Here is a 25,300-nt window from a genome sequence, read left to right as displayed (position 1 = left end):
ATGCTCAAAATTCTCCAAGCCAGGTTTCAGCAATATGTGAACTGTGAACTTCCTGATGTTCAAGCTGGTTTTAGAAAAGGCAGAGGAACCAGAGATCAAATTGCCAACATCCACTGGATCATAGAGAAAGCAAGAGAGTTCCAGAAAAGCATCTATTTTTGCTTTATTGACTATGCCAAAGCCTTTGACTGTGTGGATCACAGTAAATTGTGGAAAATTCTGAAAGAGATGGGAATACCAGACCACCTGATCTGCCTCTTGAGAAATTTGTATGCAGGTCAGGAAGCAACAGTTAGAACTGGACATGGAACAACAGACTGGTTCCAAATAGGAAAAGGAGTACGTCAAGGCTGTATATTGTCACCCTGTTTATTTAACTTATATGCAGAGTACATCATGAGAAACACTGGACTGGAAGAAACACAAACTGGAATCAAGATTGCCGGGAGAAATATCAATAACCTCAGATATGCAGATGACACCACCCTTATGGCAGAAAGTGAAGAGGAACTCAAAAGCCTCTTGATGAAAGTGAAAGTGGGACTGAAAAAGTTGGCTTAAAGCTCAACATTCAGAAAACGAAGATCATGGCATCTGGTCCCACCACTTCATGGGAAATAGATGGGGAAACAGTGGAAACAGTGTCAGACTTTATTTTTCTGGGCTCCAAAATCACTACAGATGGTGACTGCAGCCATGAAATTAAGAGACGCTTACTCCTTGGAAGGAAAATTATGACCAACCTAGACAGCATATTCAAAAGCAGAGACATTACTTTGCCAACAAAGGTCCGTCTAGTCAAGGCTATGGTTTTTCCTGTGGTCATGTATGGATGTGAGAGTTGGACTGTGAAGAAGGCTGAGCACCGAAGAATTGATGCTTTTGAAGTGTGGTGTTGGAGAAGACTCTTGAGAGTCCCTTGGACTGCAAGGAGATCCAACCAGTCCATTCTGAAGGAGATCAGTCCTGGGATTTCTTTGGAAGGAATGATGCTAAAGCTGAAACTCTAGTACTTTGGCCACCTCATGCGAAAAGTTGACTCATTGGAAAAGACTCTGATGCTGGGAGGGATTGGGGGCAGGAGGAGAAGGGGATGACAGAGGATGAGATGGCTGGATGGCATCACTGACTCGATGGACGTGAGTCTCAGTGAACTCCGGGCATTGGAGATGGACAGGGAGGCCTGGCGTGCTGTGATTCATGGGGTCGCAAAGAGTCGGACACAACTGAGGGAATGATCTGATTTGATCTGATACCTAACCAGACTAAGCTTCAATCACCTGAAGGAGATTTTGGTAGACTATTCACAGGATAGTGAATGGTCACCTCTCAACGTCAAGGTGCAATGGTGCAATGGTCCCCTCTCAACGTCAAAATCTTTACAATGGCTTGAGGTGGTGTCTAGCTTCACACCCCATGAATTTGGGCTGATCTTGTGATTTTTTCTGGTAAGACAGATGGCTTGAAGCCAGACCTTAAGAAGCCTTTCACATTTCTCTTCTTCTCCTGGACACTTACCCACATGCCTTGTGAACAAACCTGTGTTACTCTACTAGAGGATGAGAAATCATGTAGAGGAGTTAACTGTCACAGCTAATGACCCTGTTCACCTCTCAGGTGGACAGACTCAGCTAATCCAGCAGCTAATTGGTATCTGCTCATTCTTGGAAGATCACTGGAAGCAGCTAATCATAGATATGACAGATCCTAGCCCCAAGAGCAGAAGAATTGTCCAGTGGAGCCCAGGCCAAATTTCTGACCCACAAATCATGAGTCAAATAATTGGATATTGTTGTCTTAAGCATTTAAGTTTTGGGGTGGTCTGTTATCCAGCAAAAGCTACATGATATAATGTCACAGATTTTACTAGTTGGCCTCCTGGGAACTTTCTGTATAAAGCAAGGCTCCAAATCACCCAATACCAACAAAACCAGATTTTCAAAGCTAGACCCAAGATTTCCAAGTACTCTCCACCCTGCAGTCACTATATCACTGTCTTCAGTAATTTCTCAACTACCTCTGAATATGATCCTGACTGTTATAAAGTCTAAAATCCTATCATGTCCCACACATGAAATTTCCTCCATTAATCCCATGTATGATAGGAAAAGACTTATTAAAAAAAAACACAACACCATCATTATCAATCATGTTAATACACCATCCATAACCATTTGGATATTTCAGTAGCAGTCAGAGGATGTTTCTGGAGCTCTCAGACCAACAGCCTTCTTGGCATCATTCAGGTACACATGCAGATCATACCATCCATGTCTTCATAAGAAACTGATTCACAGGATAATAGTAAGAGTAACACATATGTTTCTTCCCTAATATGCCTACTTCATTGAATAACTACCACAGAGTTCTGACACTTTCTGATGACATCAGGAGATAAGGATGAGCTTGTTCTGGGTGCTGCTGTATCACTGAGTCATCTGGTTTTTGCCTGCTGCTGGAGATAATGGTGTTGAGATGTCAGTCTTGATGTCTGTATCTTAATATGCTTAATATCTTAAGCATATTAAGATATGCACTGATGTCCTTAAGCATGGGTCAAAAAGGAGGGCATGGAATAGGACATGGAAGTTAAAAAAAAATCTTGTTTCTTTGTTTCACCCAGTCCTGTGAGTCCAGTGAAAGAAAGACCAACTTTCCTTGTCTTTAAATCCACAGCCACAGCTACGCTACCCCACAAGCTTCTGCCTGTATCTTTCCCCTCATCTGCATAGCATGCAATCACTTCCAAAAGATCAACTCAGATAAGACACACCCTGCATTCATATTTTTTACTATAAGTTATTTTGAATACAAATTTCTTAACCTGTCAAAAGTCCCTAAACATTGTTTTGCTTGGAAGGTTAGTCACTATTTAGAGGATCCAAAATACCAATCTCTTTTGAACATAGATATTAAAATGTACAGTCTGGCTTTGTTTTGGTTCCTTCTTGCATCTCTAAGAAAGAAATATCAGTTTCCTATTTGTTTAGAAATTTAGAAACTCTTTTTCCTTAATTTATTTTAATTGGAGGCTAATTTCTTTACAATATTGTGATGGTTTTGTCCACACATTCACATGAATCAGCCATGGGTGTACATGTGTTCCCCATCCTGACCCTCCCTCCAACCTCCCTCCCCATCCCCTCCCTCAGGGTCATCCCAGTGCACCAGCCCTGAGCACCCTGTCTCATGCATCAAACCTGGACTGGCAATCTATTTCACATATGATAATATATGTTTCAATGCTATTCTCTCAAATCATCCCACCCTCAGCTTCTCCCACAGAGTCCAAAAGTCTGTTCTTTACATCTGTGTCTCTTTTGCTGTCTCACATATAGGGTCATCGTTACCATCTTTCTAAATTTCATATATATGCATTAATATACTGTATTGGTGTTTTTCTTTCTGACTTACTTTGCTCTGTATAATAGGCTCCAGTTCCATCCACCTCATTAGAACTGATTCAAATGCATTCTTTTTAATATTTGAGTAATTTTCCATTGTGTATATGTACAACAGCTTTCTTATCCAATCATCTGCCAATGGACATCTAGTTTGCTTCCATGTCCTGGCTATTGTAAACAGTGCTGCAATGAACATTGGGGTACATGTGTTTCTTTCGATTCTGGTTTCCTCAGTGTATATGCCCAGCAGTGGGTTGTATGGCAGTTCTATTTCCAGTTTTTTAAGGAATCTCCACACTGTTCTCCATAGTGACTGTACTAGTTTGCATTCTCAGCAACAGTGTAAGAGGGTTCCATTTTTCTCTGCACTCTCTCCAGCATTTATTGTTTGTAGACTTTTTGATAGCAGTCATTCTAACTGGCGTGAGGTGGTACCTCACTGTGGCTTTGATTTGCATTTCTCCAATAATGAGTGATGTTGAGTATCTTTTCATGTGTTTGTTAGCCATCTGTATGTCTTCTTTAAATAAATGTCTGTTTAGTTCTTTGGCCCATTTTTTGATTGGGTCACTTATTTTTCTGGAATTGAGCTGCAGGAGTTGCTTGTATATTTTTGAGATTAATTTTTTGTCAGTTGCTTCATTTGCTATCATTTTCTCCCATTCTGAAAGCTCTCTTTTCACCTTACTTATAGTTTTCTTCATTGTGCAAAAGCTTTTAAGTTTAATTAGGTCTCATTTATTTTTGCTCTTATTTTCGTTACTCTGGGAGGTGGGTCATAGAGGATCCTGCTGTGATTTACGTTGGAGAGTGTTTTGCTTATGTTTTCCTCTAGGAGTTTTATAGTTTCTGGTCTTACAGTTAGATCTTTAATCCATTTTGAGTTTATTTTTGTGTATGGTGTTAGAAAGTGTTCCAGTTTCATTCTTTTACAAATGGTTGACCAGTTTATCAAGCACCACTTGTTAAAGGCATTGCATTTTCTCCATTGTATATTCTTACCTCCTTTGTCAAAAATAAGGTGTCCATAGGTGCGTGGATTTATCTTTGGGCTTTCTATTTTGTTCCATTGATCTATGTTTCTGTCTTCATGCCAGTACCATACTGTCTTGATGACTGTAGCTTTGTAGAATAGTCTGAAGTCAGGCAGGTTGATTCCTCCAGTTCCATTCTTCTTTCTCAAGATTGCTTTGGCTATTCGAGGGTTTTTTGTATTTCCATGCAAATTGTGAAATTATTTGTTCTAATTCTCTGAAAAATACTGTTGGTAGTTTGATAGGGATTGCATTGAATCTATGGATTGCATTGAATCTATAGATTGCTTTGGGTAGTATACTCATTTTCATTATATTGATTCTGCTGATCCATGAACATGGTATATCTCTCCATCTATTTGTGTCATCTTTGATTTCTTTCATCAGTGTTTTACAGTTTTCTATATATAGGTCTTTTGTTTCTTTAGGTAGATTTGTTCCTAAGTATTTTACTCTTTTCGTTGCCATGGTTAATGGAATTGTTTTCTTAATTTCTTTTTCTGTTTTCTCATTGTTAGTGTATAGGAACGCAAGGGATTTCTGTGTGTTAATTTTATATCCTGCAACTTTACTATATTCATTGATTAGCTCTACTAATTTTCTGGTGGAGTCTTTAGGGCTTTCTATGTAGAGGATTATGTCATCTGCAAACAGTGAGAGTTTTCTTTCCAACCTAGATTCCTTTTATTTCTTTTTCTGCTCTGATTGTTGTGGCCAAAACTTCCAAAACTATGTTGAATAGTAGTGGTGAGAGTGGGCATCCTTGTCTTGTTCCTGACTTTAGGGGAAATACTTTCAATTTTTCACCATTGAGGATAATGTTTGCTGTGGGTTTATAATATACGGCTTTTATTATGTTGCTCTTTACAGCATCAGACCTTGTTCCTATCACCAGTCACATCCATAACTGGGTATTGTTTTTGCTTTGGCTCCATCCCTTCATGCTTTCTGGTGTTATTTCTCCACTGATCTCCAGCATATTGGGCACCTACCGACCCGGGGAGTTCCCCTTTCAGTATCCTAATATATTGCCTTTTCATACTGTTCATGGGGTTCTCAAGACAAGAACACTGAAATGGTTTGCCATTCCCTTCTCCAGTGGACCACATTCTGCCAGACCTCTCCACCATGACCCACCCATCTTGGGTGGCCCCACACGGCATGACTTAGTTTCATTGAGTTAGACAAGGCTGTGGTCCGTGTGATCAGATTGGCTGAGGTATGTTCCTTCTATGCTTGCTTTCTGGAGGGTTTTTATCTAAATGCATGTTGAATTTTGTCAAGGGCTTTCTCTGTATCTATTGAGATAATCATATGGTTTTTATCTTTCAGTCTATTAATGTGGTGTATCACATTGATTGATTTGCAAATACTGAAGAATCCTTGCATCCCTGGGATAAAGCCCACTTGGTCATGATGTATGATCTTTTTAATATGTTGTCGGATTCTGTTTGCTAGAATTTTGTTAAGGATTTTTGCATCTATGTTCATCAGTGATACTGGCCTGTAGTTTTCTTTTTTTGTGGCATCTTTGTCAGGTTTTGTATTAGGGTGATGGTGGCCTCATAGAATGAGTTAGGAAGTTTACCTATGTCTGCAATTTTCTGGAAGAATTTGAGTAGGATAGGTGTTAGCTCTTCTCTAAATTTTTGGTAGAATTCAGCTGTGAATCCATCTGGTTCTGGGCTTTTGTTTGTTGGAAGATTTCTGATTACAGTTTCATTCTGTGCTTGTGATGGGTCTGTTAAGATTTTCTATTTCTTCCTGGTTCAGTTTTGGAAAGTTACACTTTTCTAAGAATTTGCCCATTTCCTCCAAATTGTCGATTTTATTGGCATATAGTTGCTGATAGCAGTCTCTTATGATCCTTTGTATGTCTGTGTTGTCTGTTGTGCTTTCTCCATTTCATTTCTAATTTCATAGCTTTGATTCTTCTCCCTTTTTTCTTGATGAGTCTGGCTAATTGGCTTGTCTATTTTATTTATCTTCTTATAGAACCAGCTTTTAGCTTTGTTGATTTTGGCTATGGTCTCCTTTGTTTCTTTTTCATTTATTTCTGCCCTAATTTTTATGATTTCTTTCCTTCTACTTACCCTGGGGTGCTTCATTTCTTCTTTTTCTAGTTGCTTTAGGTGTAAAGTTAGGCTATTTATTTGATTTCTCTCCTTTTCCTTGAGGTAGGCTTACATTGCTATGAACCATCCCCTTAGCACTGCTTTTACTGAATCCCATAGGTTTTGGGTTGTTGTGTTTTCATTTTCATTCATTTCTATGCATATTTTGATATCTTTTTTGATTTCTTCTGTGATTTGTTGGTTTTTCAGAAATGTTTTATTTAGCCTCCATATGTTTGTATATTTAATAGTTGGTTTTTTTCCCCCTGTAGTTGATATGTAATCTTACCACATTGTGATCAGAAAAGATGCTTGAGATGATTTAAATTTTTTTTTTAATTTACCAAAGCTAGATTTATGGCCTAGGATGTGATCTATGCTGGAGAAGGTTCCCTGTGCACTTGAGAAAAAGGTGAAATTCATTGTTTTAGGGTGAAATGTCCAAAAATATCAACTAGATCTAACTGGTCCATTGTATCATATAAAGTTTGTATTTCCTTGCTAATTTTTCTGTTTAGCTGAATCCTTAGGTGTGAGTGGGGTGTTAAAGTCTTCCACTATTATTGCGTTACTGTTAATTTCCCCTTTCATACTTGTTAGCATTTGCCTTACATATTGTAGTGCTCCTATGTTGGGTCCATATATATTTATAATTGTTATATCTTCTTCTTGGACTGATCCTTTGATCATTATGTAGTGTCCTTCTTTGTCTCTTTTCACAGCCTTTATTTCAAAGTCTATTTTATCTGATACAAGTATTGCTACTCCTGCTTTCTTTTGGTCCCCACTTGCATGAAATATCCTTTTGCAGCCCTTCACTTTCAGTCTGTATGTGTCCCTAGGTTTGAGGTGGGTCTCTTGTAGACAGCATATATAGTGGTCTTGTTTTTGTATCCATTCAGCCAGTCTTTGTATTTTGGCTGGGGCATTCAACCCATTTACATTTAAGGTAATTATTGATAAGTATGATCCCATTGTCATTTACTTTGTTGTTTTGGGTTCGAGTTTATAAACCTTCTCTGTGTTTCTTATCTAGAGAAGATCTTTTAGCATTTGTGGAAGAGCTGGTTTGGTGGTGGTGAATTCTCTGAGCTTCTGCTTGTCTGTAAAGCTTTTGATTTCTCCTTCATATTTGAATGAGATTCTTGCTGGATACAGTAATGTGGGTTGTAGGTTTTCCCCTTTCATCACTTTAAGTATGTCCTGCCATTCCCTTTTGGCCTGAAGAGTTTCTATTGAAAGAGCTGTTATCTTTATGGGGACCCCCTTGTGAGTTATTTGTTTTTCCCTTGCTGTTTTTAATATTTGTTCTTTGTGTTTGATCTTTGTTAATTTGATTAATATGTGTCTTGGGATGTTTCACCTTAGGTTTATCCTGTTTGGGACTCTCTGGGTTTCTTGGACTTGGGTGGCTATTTCCTTCCCCATTTTAGGGAAGTTTTCAACTATTATCTCAAGTATTTTCTCATGGCCTTTCTTTTTGTCTTCTTCTTCTTGGACTCCTATGATTCGAATGTTGGGGCATTTAACATTGTCCCAGAGGTCTCTGAGGTTGTCCTCATTTCTTTTAATTCTTTTTTTCTTTTTACCTCCCTGCTTCATTTATTTCCGCCATTCTGTCTTCCACCTCACTTATCCTAACTTCTGCCTCAGTTATTCTACTGTTGATTCTCTCCAGAGTGCTTTTGATCTCAGTTATTGCATTATTCATTACTGATTGACTATCTTTTATTTCTTCTAGGTCCTTGTTAAACTTTTCTTTTTTTTTTTTTTTTCATGGGTTTGTTTTCTTTTTTTTTTTTTTTTTTTTTTTTTAATTTTATTTTATTTTTAAACTTTACATAACTGTATTAGATTTGCCAAATATCAAAATGAATCCGCCACAGGTTTACATGTGTTCCCCATCCTGAACCCTCCTCCCTCCTCCCTCCCCATTCCATCCCTCTGGGTCGTCCCAGTGCACCAGCCCCAAGCATCCAGTATCGTGCATCGAACCTGGACTGGCAACTCATTTCATACATGATATTTTACATGTTTCAATGCCATTCTCCCAAATCTTCCCACCTTCTCCCTCTCCCACAGATCCTTGTCTCCAGTCTATTTATCTGTAAATCCATTTTGTTTTCAAGATTTTGGATCATTTTTACTATCATTATTCTGAATTCTTCTCAGGTAGACTCCCTATCCCCTCCTCTTTTGTTTGGTTTGGTGGGCTTTTATCATGTTCCTTTACCTGGTGAATATTTCTCTGCCTTTTTATCTTGTTTAGGTTGCTGAGTTTGGGGTGGCCTTTCTGTACACTGGAAGTTTGTGGTTCCTTTTTATTGTGGATGTTCCTCCGTGTGGGTGGGGTGTTGGATGAGTGGCTTGTCAAGGCTTCCTGGTTAGGGAAGCTCGCGTCAGTGTTCTGGTGGGTGGAGCTGGATCTCTCCTCTCTGGAGTGCAATGAAGTGTCCAGTAGTGAGTTTTGAGGCATCTATGAGTTTGGTGTGACTTTTGGCCACCTGTATTTTTGTGCTCAGGGTTATGTTCCCGCGTTGTTGGAGAATTAGCTTGGTATGTCTTGCTCTGATACTTGTTGGCTCTTGGGTGGAGCTTGGTTTCAGTGTAGGTATGGAGGCTTTTGGATGAGCTCTTGTCGATTAATGTTCCCTTGAGTTAGGAGTTTTCTGGTGTGCCATGGTGTTCTCAACTTTTGGATTTAAGCCTCCTGCCTCTAGCTTTCAGTCTTACTCTTACAGTAGCCTCAAGACTTCTCTATCCATACAGCACCAATGATAAAACATCTAGGTTAATGGTGAAAAGATTCTCCACAGTAGGGGACACCCAGAGAGGTTCACAAAGTTATATGGAGAAGAGAAGAGGGAGGAGGGAGATAGAGGTGACCAGGAGGAAAACAGGGGGAATCAAAAGGGGAGAGAGCAATCTAGCCATCAATCAATTACCTATTTGCTCTCCACAGTCTGGAACACTCAGAGAGGTTCATGGAGTTCCATAGAGAAGAAAAGAAGGAGGAAGGAGATAGAAGTGACCAGGGGAAGAGGAAGGAGAGTTAAAAGGAGAGAGACCAATCTAGCCTGTGATCAGTTCCCTAGGTGTTCTCCACAGCCCAGTACACCCAAAGAGATTCACAGAGGTAAGTAGAGAAGAGAAGGCAGAGGGAAGAGACAGAGGTGACCTGGGGGAGAAAAAGGAGATTTAATAGGGGAGAGAGCAATCAAGCCAGTAATCACACACCTAAGTAAAAATGTGTACTGAAGATTGGATTCTTAAAGGTACAGACTTGATAGCAAATACCAAAAAGCAAAGATTATAAATCTAGAGTAGAGGTTAGACTCTCAAAAATACAATATTAAAAAAAATTGTAAAAGTCATAAATATATATATATATATATATATATATATGGTCAGATCAGATCAGATCAGTCGCTCAGTTGTGTCTGATTCTTTGCGACCCCATGAATCGCAGCACGCCAGGCCTCCCTGTCCATCACCAACTCCTGGAGTTCACCCAGACTCACGTCCATCGAGTCAGTGATGCCATCCAGCCATCTCATCCTCTGTCGTCCCCTTCTCCTCCTGCCCCCAATCCCTCCCAGCATCAGAGTCCCTTCCAATGAGTCAACTCTTCGCATGAGGTGGCCAAAGTACTGGAGTTTCAGCTTTAGCATCATTCCTTCCAAAGAAATCCCAGGGCTGATCTCCTTCAGAATGGACTGGGTGGATCTCCTTGCAGTCCAAGGGACTCTCAAGAGTCTTCTCCAACACCACACTTCAAAAGCATCAATTCTTCCGCGCTCAGCCTTTTTCACAGTCCAACTCTCACATCCATACATGACCACAGGAAAAACCATAGCCTTGACTAGACGGGCCTTTGTTGGCAAAGTAATGTCTCTACTTTTCAATAGGCTATCTAGGTTGGTCATAACTTTCCTTCCAAGGAGTAAGCGTCTTTTAATTTCATGGCTACAGTCACGATCTGCAGTGATTTTGGAGCCCAGAAAAATAAAGTCTGACACTGTTTCCACTGTTTCCCCATCTATTTCCCATGAAGTGGTGGGACCGGATGCCATGATCTTCGTTTCCTGAATGTTGAGCTTTAAGCCAACTTTTTCACTCTCCACTTTCATTTTCATCAAGAGGCTTTTGAGTTCCTCTTCACTTTCTGCCATAAGGGTGGTGTCATCTGCATATCTGAGGTTATTGATATTTCTCCCAGCAATCTTAATTCTAATTTGTGTTTCTTCCAGTCCAGTGTTTATATATGAAATTTGCTTTAAAAATAGGGTCTTTTTTGCAAGGTAATAATAGGTTTTAAAAATGAAAATTCAAGGGGTAATAAAGAACTTACAAATTAAAAAAAATAAAAAAATAATAATAGTAAAATATATCTAGGAATTTCTCTGGAGCTATTGAGGGCAGTGTGGGGTTAGTTCAGTTTCAGATAGTTCCCTGTTCCAGCTTATACTTCTTCTCAACGTCTATAGGTCCCTTCCAATGTAGCCAATGCTAACCACAGGGTTTTAATCTATTGCACCTGTCACTTCCAAAGCGGTTCCCTCTTCTTTGTTTAATTTGGCTTCCTCTGTTTGCAAGTCTCTTCAGTATCTAAATTCCTCCCTGACACAAGGGGGCGAAGGTGGTCATTTATTTAGGCTCACTTGTTCAATTGTGCTGTAGGGAGGGAGGAACACTGCAAGCAAATATCACTGGTGTGTGTGGGGAGTGTGTGTGGGGAGTGCTCGCATGTCTGGGCCACACTGGATTTGCCCACGCTCACGGTGTGTGTGCTTTCCCAGTCTACACTGCTCAGGCTCCATGTTGCTCTGCAGGGGAACTGTCTAAGGTGGGCCCTATGTTGCATGCACTTCCCAGGTCTAAGCCACTCAGGTTCAGGTTCTTGGGTACTCCACAAAGGCACAGACTCGGTTGGGCCTGTGTTTTGTGCCCTTCCCAGGTCAAGCAGCTCAGGTGACCAGGTGCATAGTGAGCGCACACTCCCCAGGTGGGACGGCGCATCTTATCACCTCCCCCGTTCCAGCTGCTCAGTTTCCTGGGTGCACAGCAGAAGTGCCATCTCAGGTATGTCATGTGTGTCCTCTGGGGAGCTGATCTCTGGCTGCAACCCTCCTGGCAGATGTCAACCGTCCAGAATCCCAGGAAGACTTGGTTAGCAACTGGGAGCCTGCTAACATTTTGGTAGAGGATGCCATCTCTGGGGCCAAGGTTGCCCCTTGCCTTCTGGCTCTAGCTGTCCCCTGCCTGCCTCCTGTCCTCCAGCAGGGGATGAGCCAGTCCGCTGCTGGCTAGCTCTCCTCTAGTATTCGCTCAGTCCTTTGTTCTGTGAGCAGCCCAGCAGTGCCTTATGTTAGAGCTTTTCCAGGAAAGTTCTCTCTCTTTCCTTCTCTCTCTCTCTCTCTCTCTGGCTATCCCATGGCTTGGGTTGCTATCTCACGTTAGCTCCCTCATATTGCCCTCAGGGCATTCAGGCCTGGTCCTTACCCTAAGCAATGCAGCCCGGAGTGTCTGGGCTACTTCTCCACTGGGAGTGGCAGTTAGATCAGTAATCTCTGGGTTTTATTTATTTATTTTTTCCTCCTGGTTATGTTGCTCTCTGAGATTCCAAAACTCCCCCACAGACCCACTGGCGAGAGGGTTTCCTGGTGCTTGGAAACTTCTCTTTTACTACTCCCTCCCCAGGATGAGTATCTGTCCCTAACTCTTTTTGTCTCTTTTTTTATCTTTTATATTTTGTCCTACCTCTTTCGAAGATAATGGGCTGCCTTTCTGGGTGCCTGGTGTCCTCTGCCAGCGTTCAAAACTTGTTTTATGGTATTTTCTCAGCCTTCAAATGATCTTTCAATGTATTTGTGGTGGGGGAATGGTCTCCCTGTCCTATTCTTCCGCCATCTTATAGAAACTCTTAATAGCTTTTATCTAAAACAAAATTAGCCCTCCTGATATTTCCATAGATGTAGAAAAAATTTAAAAAGCCATTAGTAATCTCACTGTAAATGTGAAGACATAGAATGGTGTGTGTGGCCATGTGTAAATTAGGAAAACTATAATGCAGGCCTCCCTGGTAGCTCAGACAGTAAAGAATCTGACAGAAATGCAGGAGATCTGGGTTCAGTCCCTGAGTCAGGAAGATCCCCTGGAAGAGGAAATGGCAACCCTCGCCAGCATTCTTGCCTGGAGATTCTAAGGACAGAGGAGCCTGATGGGCTATAATCCATGGGGTCACAGTCAGACACAACTAAGCAATTAACACTCTATAATGCAGGTTTGTTCTGAAATTTGTTCTTAAAATAATCATTATGTATTTAATAAGCCAAATTGAGGCAAGAAAAATGCCAAATTTACTGTTCTGCTTATGTTATTTACTGTTTATGACAACCAAACATAAGCCTATATCTGAAACAGGAAAAAGTTCAGTTCCTCTCAAAACTTTATCTCTACTATGTGTCCAGTTTTACAAAAATGGGCATATTTTTACATAACACAAACTGTAATAATAGTGAAAACTATTCACTGGACACTTACCAGCACATACTCAAGCATTGTGCTATGCTTGTCAAGCACATTTAATTGTCTCATCTAATTTTAATAACAACCCTGTAATATACCATCATTATTTATTTCCTGGACAAAAAAATAAAAAATTAAACACCCAGCAATTGCTCACTATCACACAGTCAGATCTTCTGACTCCAAATGTATCTCCTTAATGGTGAGATTTCTTAGTACAAAAGAACATTAGTGTTTCTGAAAGTAGGTAATATAACTATGAGTGACTTATTTTGCTTCCTATAATATTGTTATACTTTTTTCTAAAAAATAGTTAATTTCTAAAATCCAGCTTTCCAATCTCTGTAGAATAAGATAAACTATATCATTTTCTTCTGTACACTAAACTCTCTGGCTCTGTTGGCACTGATTAAAGTGCAACTTTTTGTAACACCTCATTACAAGTTGCTTGTTGACCCAAGATGACTGAGGCATGAGAGAATTGTGGTTTGGTTCTAAACTCAAGAGATACAGCACAGATGTCTCTGAAAGTCAAGGGGACACCATGATGTCTTGCCTTTCAGATTTCCCTAACTGTATTCCCAGAGACTGAATTCCCACAAGACTGGCCAGGACATAAAGAGTCTTAAAATAATAAAATGGTAAAGAGTTCAGGACACAAATGGCATATACAACATCAGGAAGTGTACTTCTTCCTCAACTCACCTAGCCATCATACTACTTCTTGATTGCAGGGTTTGCCAGTTTTTTTAACAGCATACACAAAATGCTTTCCAGACGTGGCTTTTTTTTTTTTTTTTTTTGGCAAGAAGAGTACTCTCATCTCATAGATTACTTATTAATTACAAAGGTAAACATGTACCATTACATAAGGAGATATGGTGATCACTACCATAACCAAGTGATGAAGCTTAGCAATACCAATAACTGGACAACTTGAAATTACATCTCTGTTGTGAACCAGTACAAAGTACGTAGGGAACTCAAACAGTGTTCTTACCAAAAACACTGACATGAATCTAAACATGAGGAAACATACGTGTGGGACACTTCACAAGGCAACTTACTTGGACTCTTTTAGTTAATGACACAAAAAACAACTAAATAAAAATGGTGGGGTGAATGGTGTTCCGATTAAAATTGACTAAAGGCAAATCATAATAATTTCTTCTGTTTTAGAAATAAGTAGCTTTAAATGACATTTTTCTTCAGGCAAATGGAAACTATGTAAAGGTGTATATTGGATAATATTATTGAATCAATAATTTTATGTATAATGATAGTATTGTGGTTAATAAATGTCCTTATTCATAGCAGACAACAGTAGGTATAAAATGTTATGTATATGACTTTCATATGATCCAGGGAATAATACTTCCAGAGAGACAAATGTATATATAGAGATAAAAGAATACATAAGCAAATGTAGCAAAATATTAACAGCTGATGAACCTTCATAAGGACATGTGATGGTTGATTGTACTCTTTTTCATCGTTTTTGTAGTTTTGAAATTTTTCACTATAAAAAAAGAGAGGGAAAAGAGAGTGAATATCCAAGGTTCTATATGTTAAATGATTTCCATTCTAAGTACTAACAACTATTTCTAACCACCAAGACACACACATAATGGGGAAAAAAAAATTAAAGGTCTTTATTTGGCACTAATAATGTGACATTCACAGATTTTTGGAATTAGGACTTGGGTATCTCTCAGGAGCATTATTCAGCCTACCTTAAACAGCACTGTGGTTTTGCCACACCGGTAAATAAATGAGTGAGGGGCAAAAGACTGATTATATGATAGACCATTGAATTAAACTTGATAAAGACACTTTTGTTGTTCAGTTGCTCAGTTGTGTCCGACTCTTTGTGACCCGATGGCCTGCAGAATGCCAGGCTTCCCTGCTCTTCACCATCTCCCGGAGCTTGCTCAAATTATGTCCACTGAGTCGGTGATGCCATCCAACCATCTCATCCTCTGTCATCCCCTTTTCCTCTTGCCTTCAACCTGTCCCAGCATCAGGGTCTTTTCTAATGAGTCATCTCTTTGCATCAGGTGGCCAAAGTATTGGAGTTTCAGCTTCAGCATCAGTCCTTCCAGAGAATATTCAGGATTGTTTTCCTTTAGGATGGACTGGTTTGACCTCCCTGCAGCCCAAGAGACTCTCAAGAGTCTTTTCCAACATCACAGTTCAAAAGCATCAATTCTTCGGTGCTCATCCTTCTTTATGGTCCAACTCTCACAATTATACATGATTAGTGGAAAAACCACAGCTTTGACTATGCGCACCCTTGTTGGCAAAGTAATGTCTCTGCTTTTTAATACACTGTCTAGGTTTGTCATAGCTTTTCTTCCAAGGAGCAAGCATCTTTTAATTTCATGGCTGCAGTCACCATCCGAAGTGATTTTAGATCAAGAGATTAGTGAGAGCAATAAATGTGAGGGGTAGGAAAATGCAGGGCAGTTTAAATTGAAGGAATTTTGGTATCAGTGGACTAATAAGGTTGAGAGGAAAGTAGGAGATTGTGGTAAAAATGAGATGATTGAAACATTCTGGAAGGATGAGGCTGAAGTAGAATGGAAGGGAGAATCCTTGGAGAAGTCAAGAAACTGGAATTCACCTTTAGGTGAATTAGGAAAATAAGCAGGATTTCTGACAAAGGTAGTGTAGGGCAGACTGATTTTGAGCCAGGAACTGAAACTTTATGGCGGTAGGACAAATTATTTATCTTTGGGTTTACGACACATGGACATGGAGTGACAGAGTTAAATTATTTTGAAGTTTACTCATTCTTTTACATTCTTATCACATCATAGGTGAGTTCTATTATAATTGAAGTCCTTTCACTGCTAGTCATGTTTTATATTTTAATACCATTACATTATCATGTGGAATGAAATTTACCATAAGCCTTAGACCTGCTCCAAAATAATTTATATTGAAAATCTCAAACTGACCTCAGATGACACTTATAATGGACTATTATCTAGACAAGTGCTACCTGAAGTGTGGTTCACAGTGTCTTTTGCATTACCTAGGAGCTTGCTAGAAATGCAGAACCCCAGGCTCCACTCAGACATCCCGAATGGAAATCTCCATCCAAACAAGATCCAGGCAATTCACATGCAAATTAAAGGTTAAGAAACACTAGATGGGAAAGCTGAGGAGCGTGTCAGCAATGAAGATTCATAATATTTTTGGCCACATCTGTAGGAGGAAGAAATGAGAATTTCTGTCAAAGGATTTTTCCCTCCCACATTGCAACCAATAAAGGTGATACAATTTAAATAATTGTGGGGGAGCTGAAGCATGAGTTTAATATTCATCTGAGGTCAAGTTTCAATAATGATACTGGAGCTCAGACACAAACTGGCAAAGTAGTTTTAAAAGGCAAGACTGAAAGGTCTCCCATCAGGGCCTGGCTTGGTGGCCTCCCTAAGCACTGTGAGATGCACTAAGGGGAGGAGCCTGGCCTGCTTCAGTGCATCCGCCACAGAGATGTGCATGTACCTCGAGGCAGTGACATCATCTTTCTCACACAAGTCATTACTTTTCCAATTTCCTAATCTATTCATCTCCAGATGAGCTTTGGTATCTGCTCTCTATTTCTTGCTGTTGTGCGTGCCAGTAGATTTACAAGTCTTTGAGCATGCATTCCAGATGAATAAAATTGGTAGGATACAAAGTTGAAAAGAAAGTTGGTACACTGCAAAGTTAGATTATTTACCAAATAGGACATTAGTCACCATACATGCAAAACACATTATGATATTATAAGGACTTCACATGTTTTCAAAAGGCATTTTTAGATAGAGATATCTGTAGAATAGCTGCCTAACTCTAGTTCTTGAAATCTAGCCTGGTTGGAATTTGTTCCTCAGCTTAAAAGCTTAAAAAAAGGTTACCTGTGTATTATTGCTAGGCCAAGGTATTTATCCCAAAAGTGAAGGCTGAGCTTTCTTTGATCAGTTATTCTGAATTGCTTTATCATAAGCCTAATATGACAGTTATCTCTTAATTTCTATTGATACATAATTTGTGTTATAAGGTTGTCATAAAATTTGGAAGCTTATATTTCAATATTCTTGGCACAGAGCATTTAAATTACAAAAACATAAAAGAAAAATAACTCACACAAATTTACTAATTTTGTGTTCTTCTCATCAGTATGAATTTCATAAAGTACATAGCAACTTTGCTATACAGGTTATTTATGGTTTATACCAAATCTGTTTTCAAAGTGATATGACATGATTATAGTAAATAATACATCTATAGTAATATTAAAAGTGGAACAAGTTATCAGAATATCGAAAACCTGGAGAGAGATGGGAAGATGAGTACATTAAATATATGAACTCATATACTATTCAAAAGGGAGAATTAAATCTCATTTGGGGCATTCTGCACCTTACATATAATGGGAAATACAATGGGCTAAATAGTGTTTCTTTAAATTTTTTATCTTATACCTGAACATTACCCCCCAGAAACTTTTAATTTATTGCATAAGTTTTACTGTACTATTGTTCATTGTCTGTAATAAGATCTCTGATATGAATAAGAAGGATTCATTTTTGTGGCAATGCTATATCAACATGAAAAGCAGAGTGTGCCCCTCCTCCGGCTTGATATACTTCAGGGCCACATTGGCTCCTGGGAGGATTATTTGAAAGAACATGTTTTGAGATTTAATGACTAACATGATAGTTTTAATAGATAAATTAGAAGATGACAAGAATGGGGTGTCTTTGGAATCACATTTATGATATTTCAAATACGACTAGTGAAGTGAAAGTTGCTCAGTTGTGTCCGACTCTTTGTGACCCTGTGGACACAGTGGATACAGTCCATGGGATTCTCCAGGCCAGAATACTGGAGTGGGTAGCCTTTCCCTTCTCCAAATACAACTAACTTGCCTTTATAGAGCAGAGATTTTTGAGATACTTTCAGTAATAAACACTGCTTCTTGAAATCTTCAAAGCTGTTGAATAATGCTGCTTAATGCTTTTGAAACAGTCATCAAATGATGTTTTGTGCTCAGGAGACAAGTAAAAATGATTGGGAAGAAATCTGTTTTATCATTTTCATAATTGGCTTTAAAGTCTTCTTTCAAAAATTTTGCTCTAAATATTTTCAGATTTATAAAAACTAATCAGCCAATACAAATCTATAAATTGTAGAGCTTGTACTTAATCCCAGTACTGGTCATTCCTTAAAAAATTTTGCTCTAAATATTTTCAGATTTATAAAAACTAATCAGCCAATACAAATCTATAAATTGTAGAGCTTGTACTTAATCCCAGTACTGGTCAAAAACCAGTGAAAACATATAATGGTTTAAACAATTATACAGAATAATGGCTGGGGCACCATTTAAGTTGGCTGAAGGTGCATTTTAATTCATTTAATTACAGATACATTTTCCATTTCAAAATGAATCTCATTTTCATCCTTGCCTCTACAATCATGGTACCAGTGACACATCACGCCCTTGTAGCCATCTGATCAACTATTGCCCCCACTTTAACATTCTTTGGAAAGCTGTTTGTCTTAACTCTCTACCTCCTCGCCAAAAGTTAACTCATGTAGAGCTACAGATAAAAATGTTAACTAGTGTTCGATTAGCCATCTAGACAGGGCATTCTTGCTTAGCCAGGCTGAATTTCACTCCCTTGCTTAAAAAATAATAAAAAGATAATAAGTCATGTTAAATAACAAGGAAAATACTTAATGATTTGGTATTTTGCTATTATATAAATTCACTTGGGCTGTTAGTATTTTAAGTAGTGACAAATGTAGGCCCATAAAGTACCAGCTGGTAAGTCATGGAGACTGCAAGCCTTTCTGGTTCTTGGTCTCCTTATAGGGGCAGAGATGGACACATTCCTCCTCAGACAGAGATCCCCTGTCCCTGAGCTTCTCCAGGAAGAGGCGCATGGGCAGATATTCCTGGAGCCACAAGGGTACAGGAGCTTGATCTCCATGAATTCTGAGAACCACAGTCCCAGAAAGTGGCCTCTAAGCTAACCACTGTCCCAGAAGGGAATGGAATTCTGCAGGTCTATTCCCTGCTTTTCCCGCTCTCCCCTTCACTATGAATGCCAAAGAATTCTTAGGAAATGTCCAGGCCTCAGAAGCTGCTTAGCTGGAGATCAGTTGGAGACTGGATTGGAATTAAGAAGGAAAGACTCCAGTAATGCATGAACAGATCAGCATCCCCACAGTCACCCTCCAGCCAATGCCCCTAAAAACCAAAATTCTGCCTAGAAAAGCATGTTTTCTAACCCCCCACTACTGGTGTGGATTCAAACTTATACCTCCCCATTTTTAGTCAATTTTGCAGCATTGCCCTCTCTGCAAAATTGTTACAGAGCACCAATTTGAATTCAGCTTTCCAGCACCCATCAATGGAGTGTGACACAGCAGGGTAAGGAATCAGAGGTTTCAAAGAATCAGACTCCAGCCCCTGCTACCCTCTAAAACAAACCCCAAGGTGCTCAGGATCTTAGGGTACTAGACAGAAGTTTCCAGGGATCAGGAATTTATATTATACCTTCCTATGAATTTGAGTGAATATAAATACAATGGAGCAGCCATCACCTTACAAAACCTTCAGACAAATGGCTGTTTATTTCTTAGACTAATCTGAATGATTATAGTCATCCCATAAAGAAACCAGAAACTAAATATCTCATCCAAAAAATCCACTCCCTGCACACAGAGTAACACAGGAAAGCAGCAGAGCATAAATCACAGTTGCCTTCGAAGCTTTGAAAAATCTGTGAAAACTCATAGCCATGGTTTGTTTCTAGATCATATTTTTAACCTGATTCTGAGAACTTTAAGTCACTCATTCAGAACTGATGTGGGAACAAAAACACTTCTAACTTTCTAAACTTGGAAAAGTTCCTTTAAAAAAATAATAATAATAATCCAACTTTCTTCCAGTTTGGAAGAGCCTAATTTACATAAATCCCCTCGCTCCCACCTTACCTCTGACAGTGGAATTCTAAACAAAGCAATCAGGCTGGCAGATGAGTCACATTTGCTTATTGTATTTTACGCACGCATGTTAAAAAATGGTACTAGCTCTCTCTTGTTATTTATTGGTGTCAAGAGGTACAATTTAAAAATCCTGCTCTTTAATTTTTTTTTCCTCTCCTGTGACAGGCAGATTGCTTCCCCCGACACCTCCCTGAGAGCTTACTAAATATTTGAGCACTAAGAAACCCTAATTTTTCCGCTTAAAACTAACTGGAAACATTTGTTTTAACTTTTTAGACAAAGAGAACCCTTTTATTTGGGGGGCTTTCAGGTTTTGGAATAAAATGATTTTAGGTAAATTAACTGCTAAAATTACTGTTATTATGCTTATAAAAGCTGCTAAAAATAATCAGTTCATAGGGCAAAAAATTCATATACTATAGCATTTTCTTCCTGACAGACATTTCAGAAATTTTGCCTAGAATAGATGTATATATTTTTAAGTTATAACAGAATTAAATTACCAAGAAAATGACTATTACAGCCCTAAATCTTTGAAGCACTGATATTTACACAAAGCTGGGCTTTCCAAACACTTAAAATGATAAATGCCCAAAGACGATTTGAGCCATTATCTGTCTGCCTTTTTTCTAATCCAACTCAAGAAATATAAGTAAGCAGTAACAAATGCCAAGTTGGTTTCTTTTTTATTCTAAACTTTTTTTTTTTTTCTTTATTAAGCAAGTGTGTCCCTTCCTGGATTGCATCCCGGCCACCCCCTACCTCCTCTCAGTCCTCTTTAGGGCAGCAGCTATTTAAACATGAGAAATAGAGCTCTTCCAAAAGACAAATCTTTGCTCCTGTTTTCAAGCATGGAGGCAAGCACTGGCAGCAAACACGAATGGTAATGAAAAAAGTCATTTGGAATTTACTTTATTTTTCCCACGTTTAGAAATCAGCAAGACGCTGATTGGTGCAGCCACAAAGAGGCAATCACAGCAGGGAAGTGCGTCCTCATGCCAAGTGCACATCAGTTCAGTTTGTGTCTGAACAGGTTCTCAGTGTTTTGCTCTTTCCCCTGTGCCATGGCACAGTGTGGCCCATCTATTCTTCATTTCCAAAACATCAGCTGTATGCTTTTCCATTTAAATATGCCACCCACCTCCAAAAAAATAAAAGGAGGAATAAAACCTTGTTTTGTAATTTATTGCAACATTTTCCCAACCAAAGAGAGAAGAAACTCGACCTTATTACCTAAATCTCATTTCTGTCAATTTCAGCCTTTTCCTTCCATCTTCTGAGTAAAAATACAAACTTGGTGAAATATAACACTCAAATTATTTTTTTAAAGAAATATTCAAAAGTATAATTCAGTGTGGTTCCTTTGAATTTTTAAAGTTGCCTTATATGTGTGGAATACTTCACAACTTATAAATATTATTTCATATACAATTTCATTTGACTGTACTACCAGCCTCCAACTAAGGTGGTAGAGACATCATCCCCAGGTGTAAATAAACAAACTGAGGTTTTGAGAAGAAAGCTGAGTGCCAACGAATTGATGCTTTTGAACTGTGGTGTTGGAGAAGACTCTTGAGAGTCCCTTGGACTGCAAGGAGATCCAACCAGTCCATTCTAAAGGAGATCAGTCCTGGGTGTTCTTTGGAAGGAATGATACTAAAGCTGAAACTCCAGTACTTTGGCCACCTCATGCGAAGAGTTGTCTCATTGGAAAAGACTCTGATGCTGGGAGGGATTGGGGGCAGGAGGAGAAGGGGATGACAGAGGATGAGATGGCTGGATGGCATCACTGACTAGATGGACATGAGTTTGAGTGAACTCCAGGAGTTGGTGATGGACAGGGAGGCCTTGCGTGCTGCAATTCATGGAGTCGCAAAGAGTCGGACACAACTGAGCGACTGAACTGAACTGAACTGAGGCTTTGAGAAGTTCAATGACTTGCCTTAAGAAAGTAACCATGTAAGTTCACAGTCAAGACTAGTATCGGCTTTTTTTCTGAATCCTAGGCCAGAGCTGTCTACTCCAACACACTCTCTTTCTTCCAAAGTCCTATTTGGTATTTATTTACTTTGAACTTTCTCAAACTTCCTTCACTTTGAATAGAAAATCTGAAGCAGAATATGGTGATTTTATATAAAGGCATTTATGTACAAGAATGTACATACTGTGAAATAATGCCCTTATACATTGGTAACTTAAAGCCTGTAGATATTTTTATAACTTAAATGCATAGTAATTGTCCTTCAGTGATCAACAATCTTCAAATTGTATTTGTTGGTTTTCTTCTCTTTACCAGAGTGTCAGTGTGGATATGAATGGCAATTTCAGAAGAACAAGAGAGCTGTCGCTGAGAGGGCTAGTTTGGGTTTGATTTTATCCTGTGTAATCAGAAAACATACATGTCAACAGAGTACCTTTCTTAAGGTATGTATTGTTACAAACTCCCCTTGCAGTGCCCTACAAAGAGAAGGGATCCTTTAATGAAATGGAGATCCATCCTGCACCTTCACAGTTGTCTTTTCATTTGGTGTGCAGTCAACTGTGTATTTAATACAAACATTGCTTCAGGATTTCCAGAGCAGATGAGGATGCTGCTGATGTTAGAATGCAGTGCAGAGAGAATCTGCACACAGGTAGCCCAGTGAAATTTAGCTTGGTGAATAATTACCATGATGATCATAATTAATAATTATCTTGTGCCAGTGGAGAATTGTACTAATTAGTAATCTCTTCTCTTAAAAGTCCTAATATTTTATTTCTGCTTATTGCTAACTATCAAGTGGAATGCTAATGGAAATGTGGATGACTGGTATTGTAATAATTATAACTGTAATCACATTCAGCAGCTAACCTCTAATTAAAATAAATCAGATGATGTAGCGAATTGGCTACATACAGTTGTGTTTCCAATAATATACCTTATTGGGGAAAAATTATTTTCTCTCACAGAAAACCTCTGAAGATCAGATTAAAAATTATATGTATATTCTGTATTTCTTAGGAGATGTTTTCTGTAGGAATAAGTAGGTTAATTGCATATTCATCAGGTGATGGAGTTTTATGATAAACACAAGTTAGCATGTAATAAGTACCACTGTTTCTAATGGAATTGTAATATTGTTATTTTTCAGTTATATGCAGGTCATTCTTGGGTGTTCAGCTAGTAATGAATATATGTACACACACCTGAAATGTCTTGACTGAACTCTGAAAATCAATTAGATAAAATTATCCAGGAGATTTGTAAAACACTGGGTTGTATGATCATGGTATGACAATTTTTCATTTATAATTCTGAGCATTTTCCAAAATGATATCTACAATATATATCGACAAACATATACACTATATACATATATATGTGTGTGTGTGTATGTGTGTGCATAAATTCATGTAGAAGGAAAAAGAGGGCAGGATAATCTCTTGAAATGACAAAGCTAGGCTTCAATGGTACATGAACCAAGAACTTAAAGAAGTTCAAGCTGGATTTAGAAAAGGCAGAGGAACCAGAGATCAAATTTCCAACATAGATTGGGTCATAGAAAAAGCAATAGAATTCCAGAAAAACATCTACTTCTGCTCCATCAACTATGCTAAAGCCTTTGACTGTGTGGATCACAATAAACTGAAAATTCTTAGAGATGGGAATACCAGACCACCTTACCTGCCTCCTGAGAAACCTATATGTAGATCAAGAATCAATAGTTAGAACTAGACATGGAACAATGAACTGGTTCCAAATAGGAAAAGGAGTACGTCAAGGCTGTATATTGTCACCCTGCTTATTTAACTTTCATGCAGAGTACATCATGTGAATTGCCAAGCTGGATGAAGCACAGCCAGAATCAAGATTGCCAGGAGAAATATCAATAACCTCAGATATGCAGATGGCACCACCCTTATGGCAGAAAGCAAAGAGCAACTAAAAAGCCTCTTGATGAAGGTGAAAGAGGAGAATGAAAAAGCTGACTCAAAACTCAACATTCAAAAAACTAAGGTCATGGCATCCGGTCCCATCACTTCATGGCAAATAGATGGGGAAACAGTAACAGGCTTTATTTTCTTGGGCTCCAAAATTACTGCAGATAGTGACTACAGCAATGAAATTAAAAGACGCTTGCTCCTCAGAAGAAAAGCTATGACCAACCTAGACAGTATATTAAAAAGCAGAGACATTACTTTGCCAACAAGGGTGCATATAGTCAAAGCTATGGTTTTTCCACTAATTATATATGGATGTGAGAGTTGGACCATAAAGAAGGCTGAGAGCCAAAGAATTGATACTTTTGAACTGTCGTGTTGGAGAAGACTCTTGAGAGTCCCTTGGGCTGCAGGGAGATCAAACCAGTCAATCCTAAAGGAAATCAATCCTGAATATTCTCTGGAAGGACTGATGCTGAAGCCGAAACTCCAATACTTTGTCTACCTGATGCAAAGAGATGACACATTAGAAAAAATCCTGATGCTGGGAAAGATTGAGGACAGGAGGAGAAAGAGACAACAGAGGATGAGATGATGAGATGTTGGATGGTATCACCAACTCGATGGACATGAGTTTCAGCAAGCTCTGGGAGATGGTGAAGGACAGGGAAGCCTGGTGTGCAGCAGTCCATGCTGCAGCCCACAGGTCACAAAGAGTCGGATACAACTGAGTGACTGAATAACAATAACAAAATTCAATATTTTTAGAAATATTTTGTGCTGACCTCTCATCTAGCATCCCTCTGCTGCACAGACTATTCTCATATATTCAGTCAGCAAACTTTTCCTATAAGGGATCAGTTATTATTTTAGGCTCTGTGGACCACACAGTCTCTATTGCAGCTACTCAACTCTGCTGTTGTAGGAAAAGCATCCATAAAAATATAAATATATATAAAGGAATGGGTGTGGTTGTATGCCAATAAATCTTTATAAATACGGGTATAGAACAGGATTTAGCCCATAGACCATAATTTACCAACTCGTGAGAGATTAAAAAATATTTATGATCACTTTTATGCCAAGTGCTGTTCTAAGTACAAGAGGTAAGATTCCTTTTCTCATCCAGCTTTCACACTATTAAACAAAACCTACAACATGCACAGCAGTATGCTGGAGAATCTAATGGGAAGTGAGATAGTCTCCCTGCCTTCTGGAAGTTTTGTAAAGGAGTTAGTGTTTATAGAGAGTGTTAGGAGAGTTGAAGTAAGGAAAATATAAACTATTG

Source organism: Bubalus bubalis, chromosome 3 (assembly GCF_019923935.1).
Source record: "Bubalus bubalis isolate 160015118507 breed Murrah chromosome 3, NDDB_SH_1, whole genome shotgun sequence".
In the NCBI taxonomy this organism is placed as follows: Eukaryota; Metazoa; Chordata; class Mammalia; order Artiodactyla; family Bovidae; genus Bubalus; species Bubalus bubalis.
The sequence above is the reverse complement of the archived record's forward strand: the minus strand, read 5'-3'. Positions refer to the sequence as shown.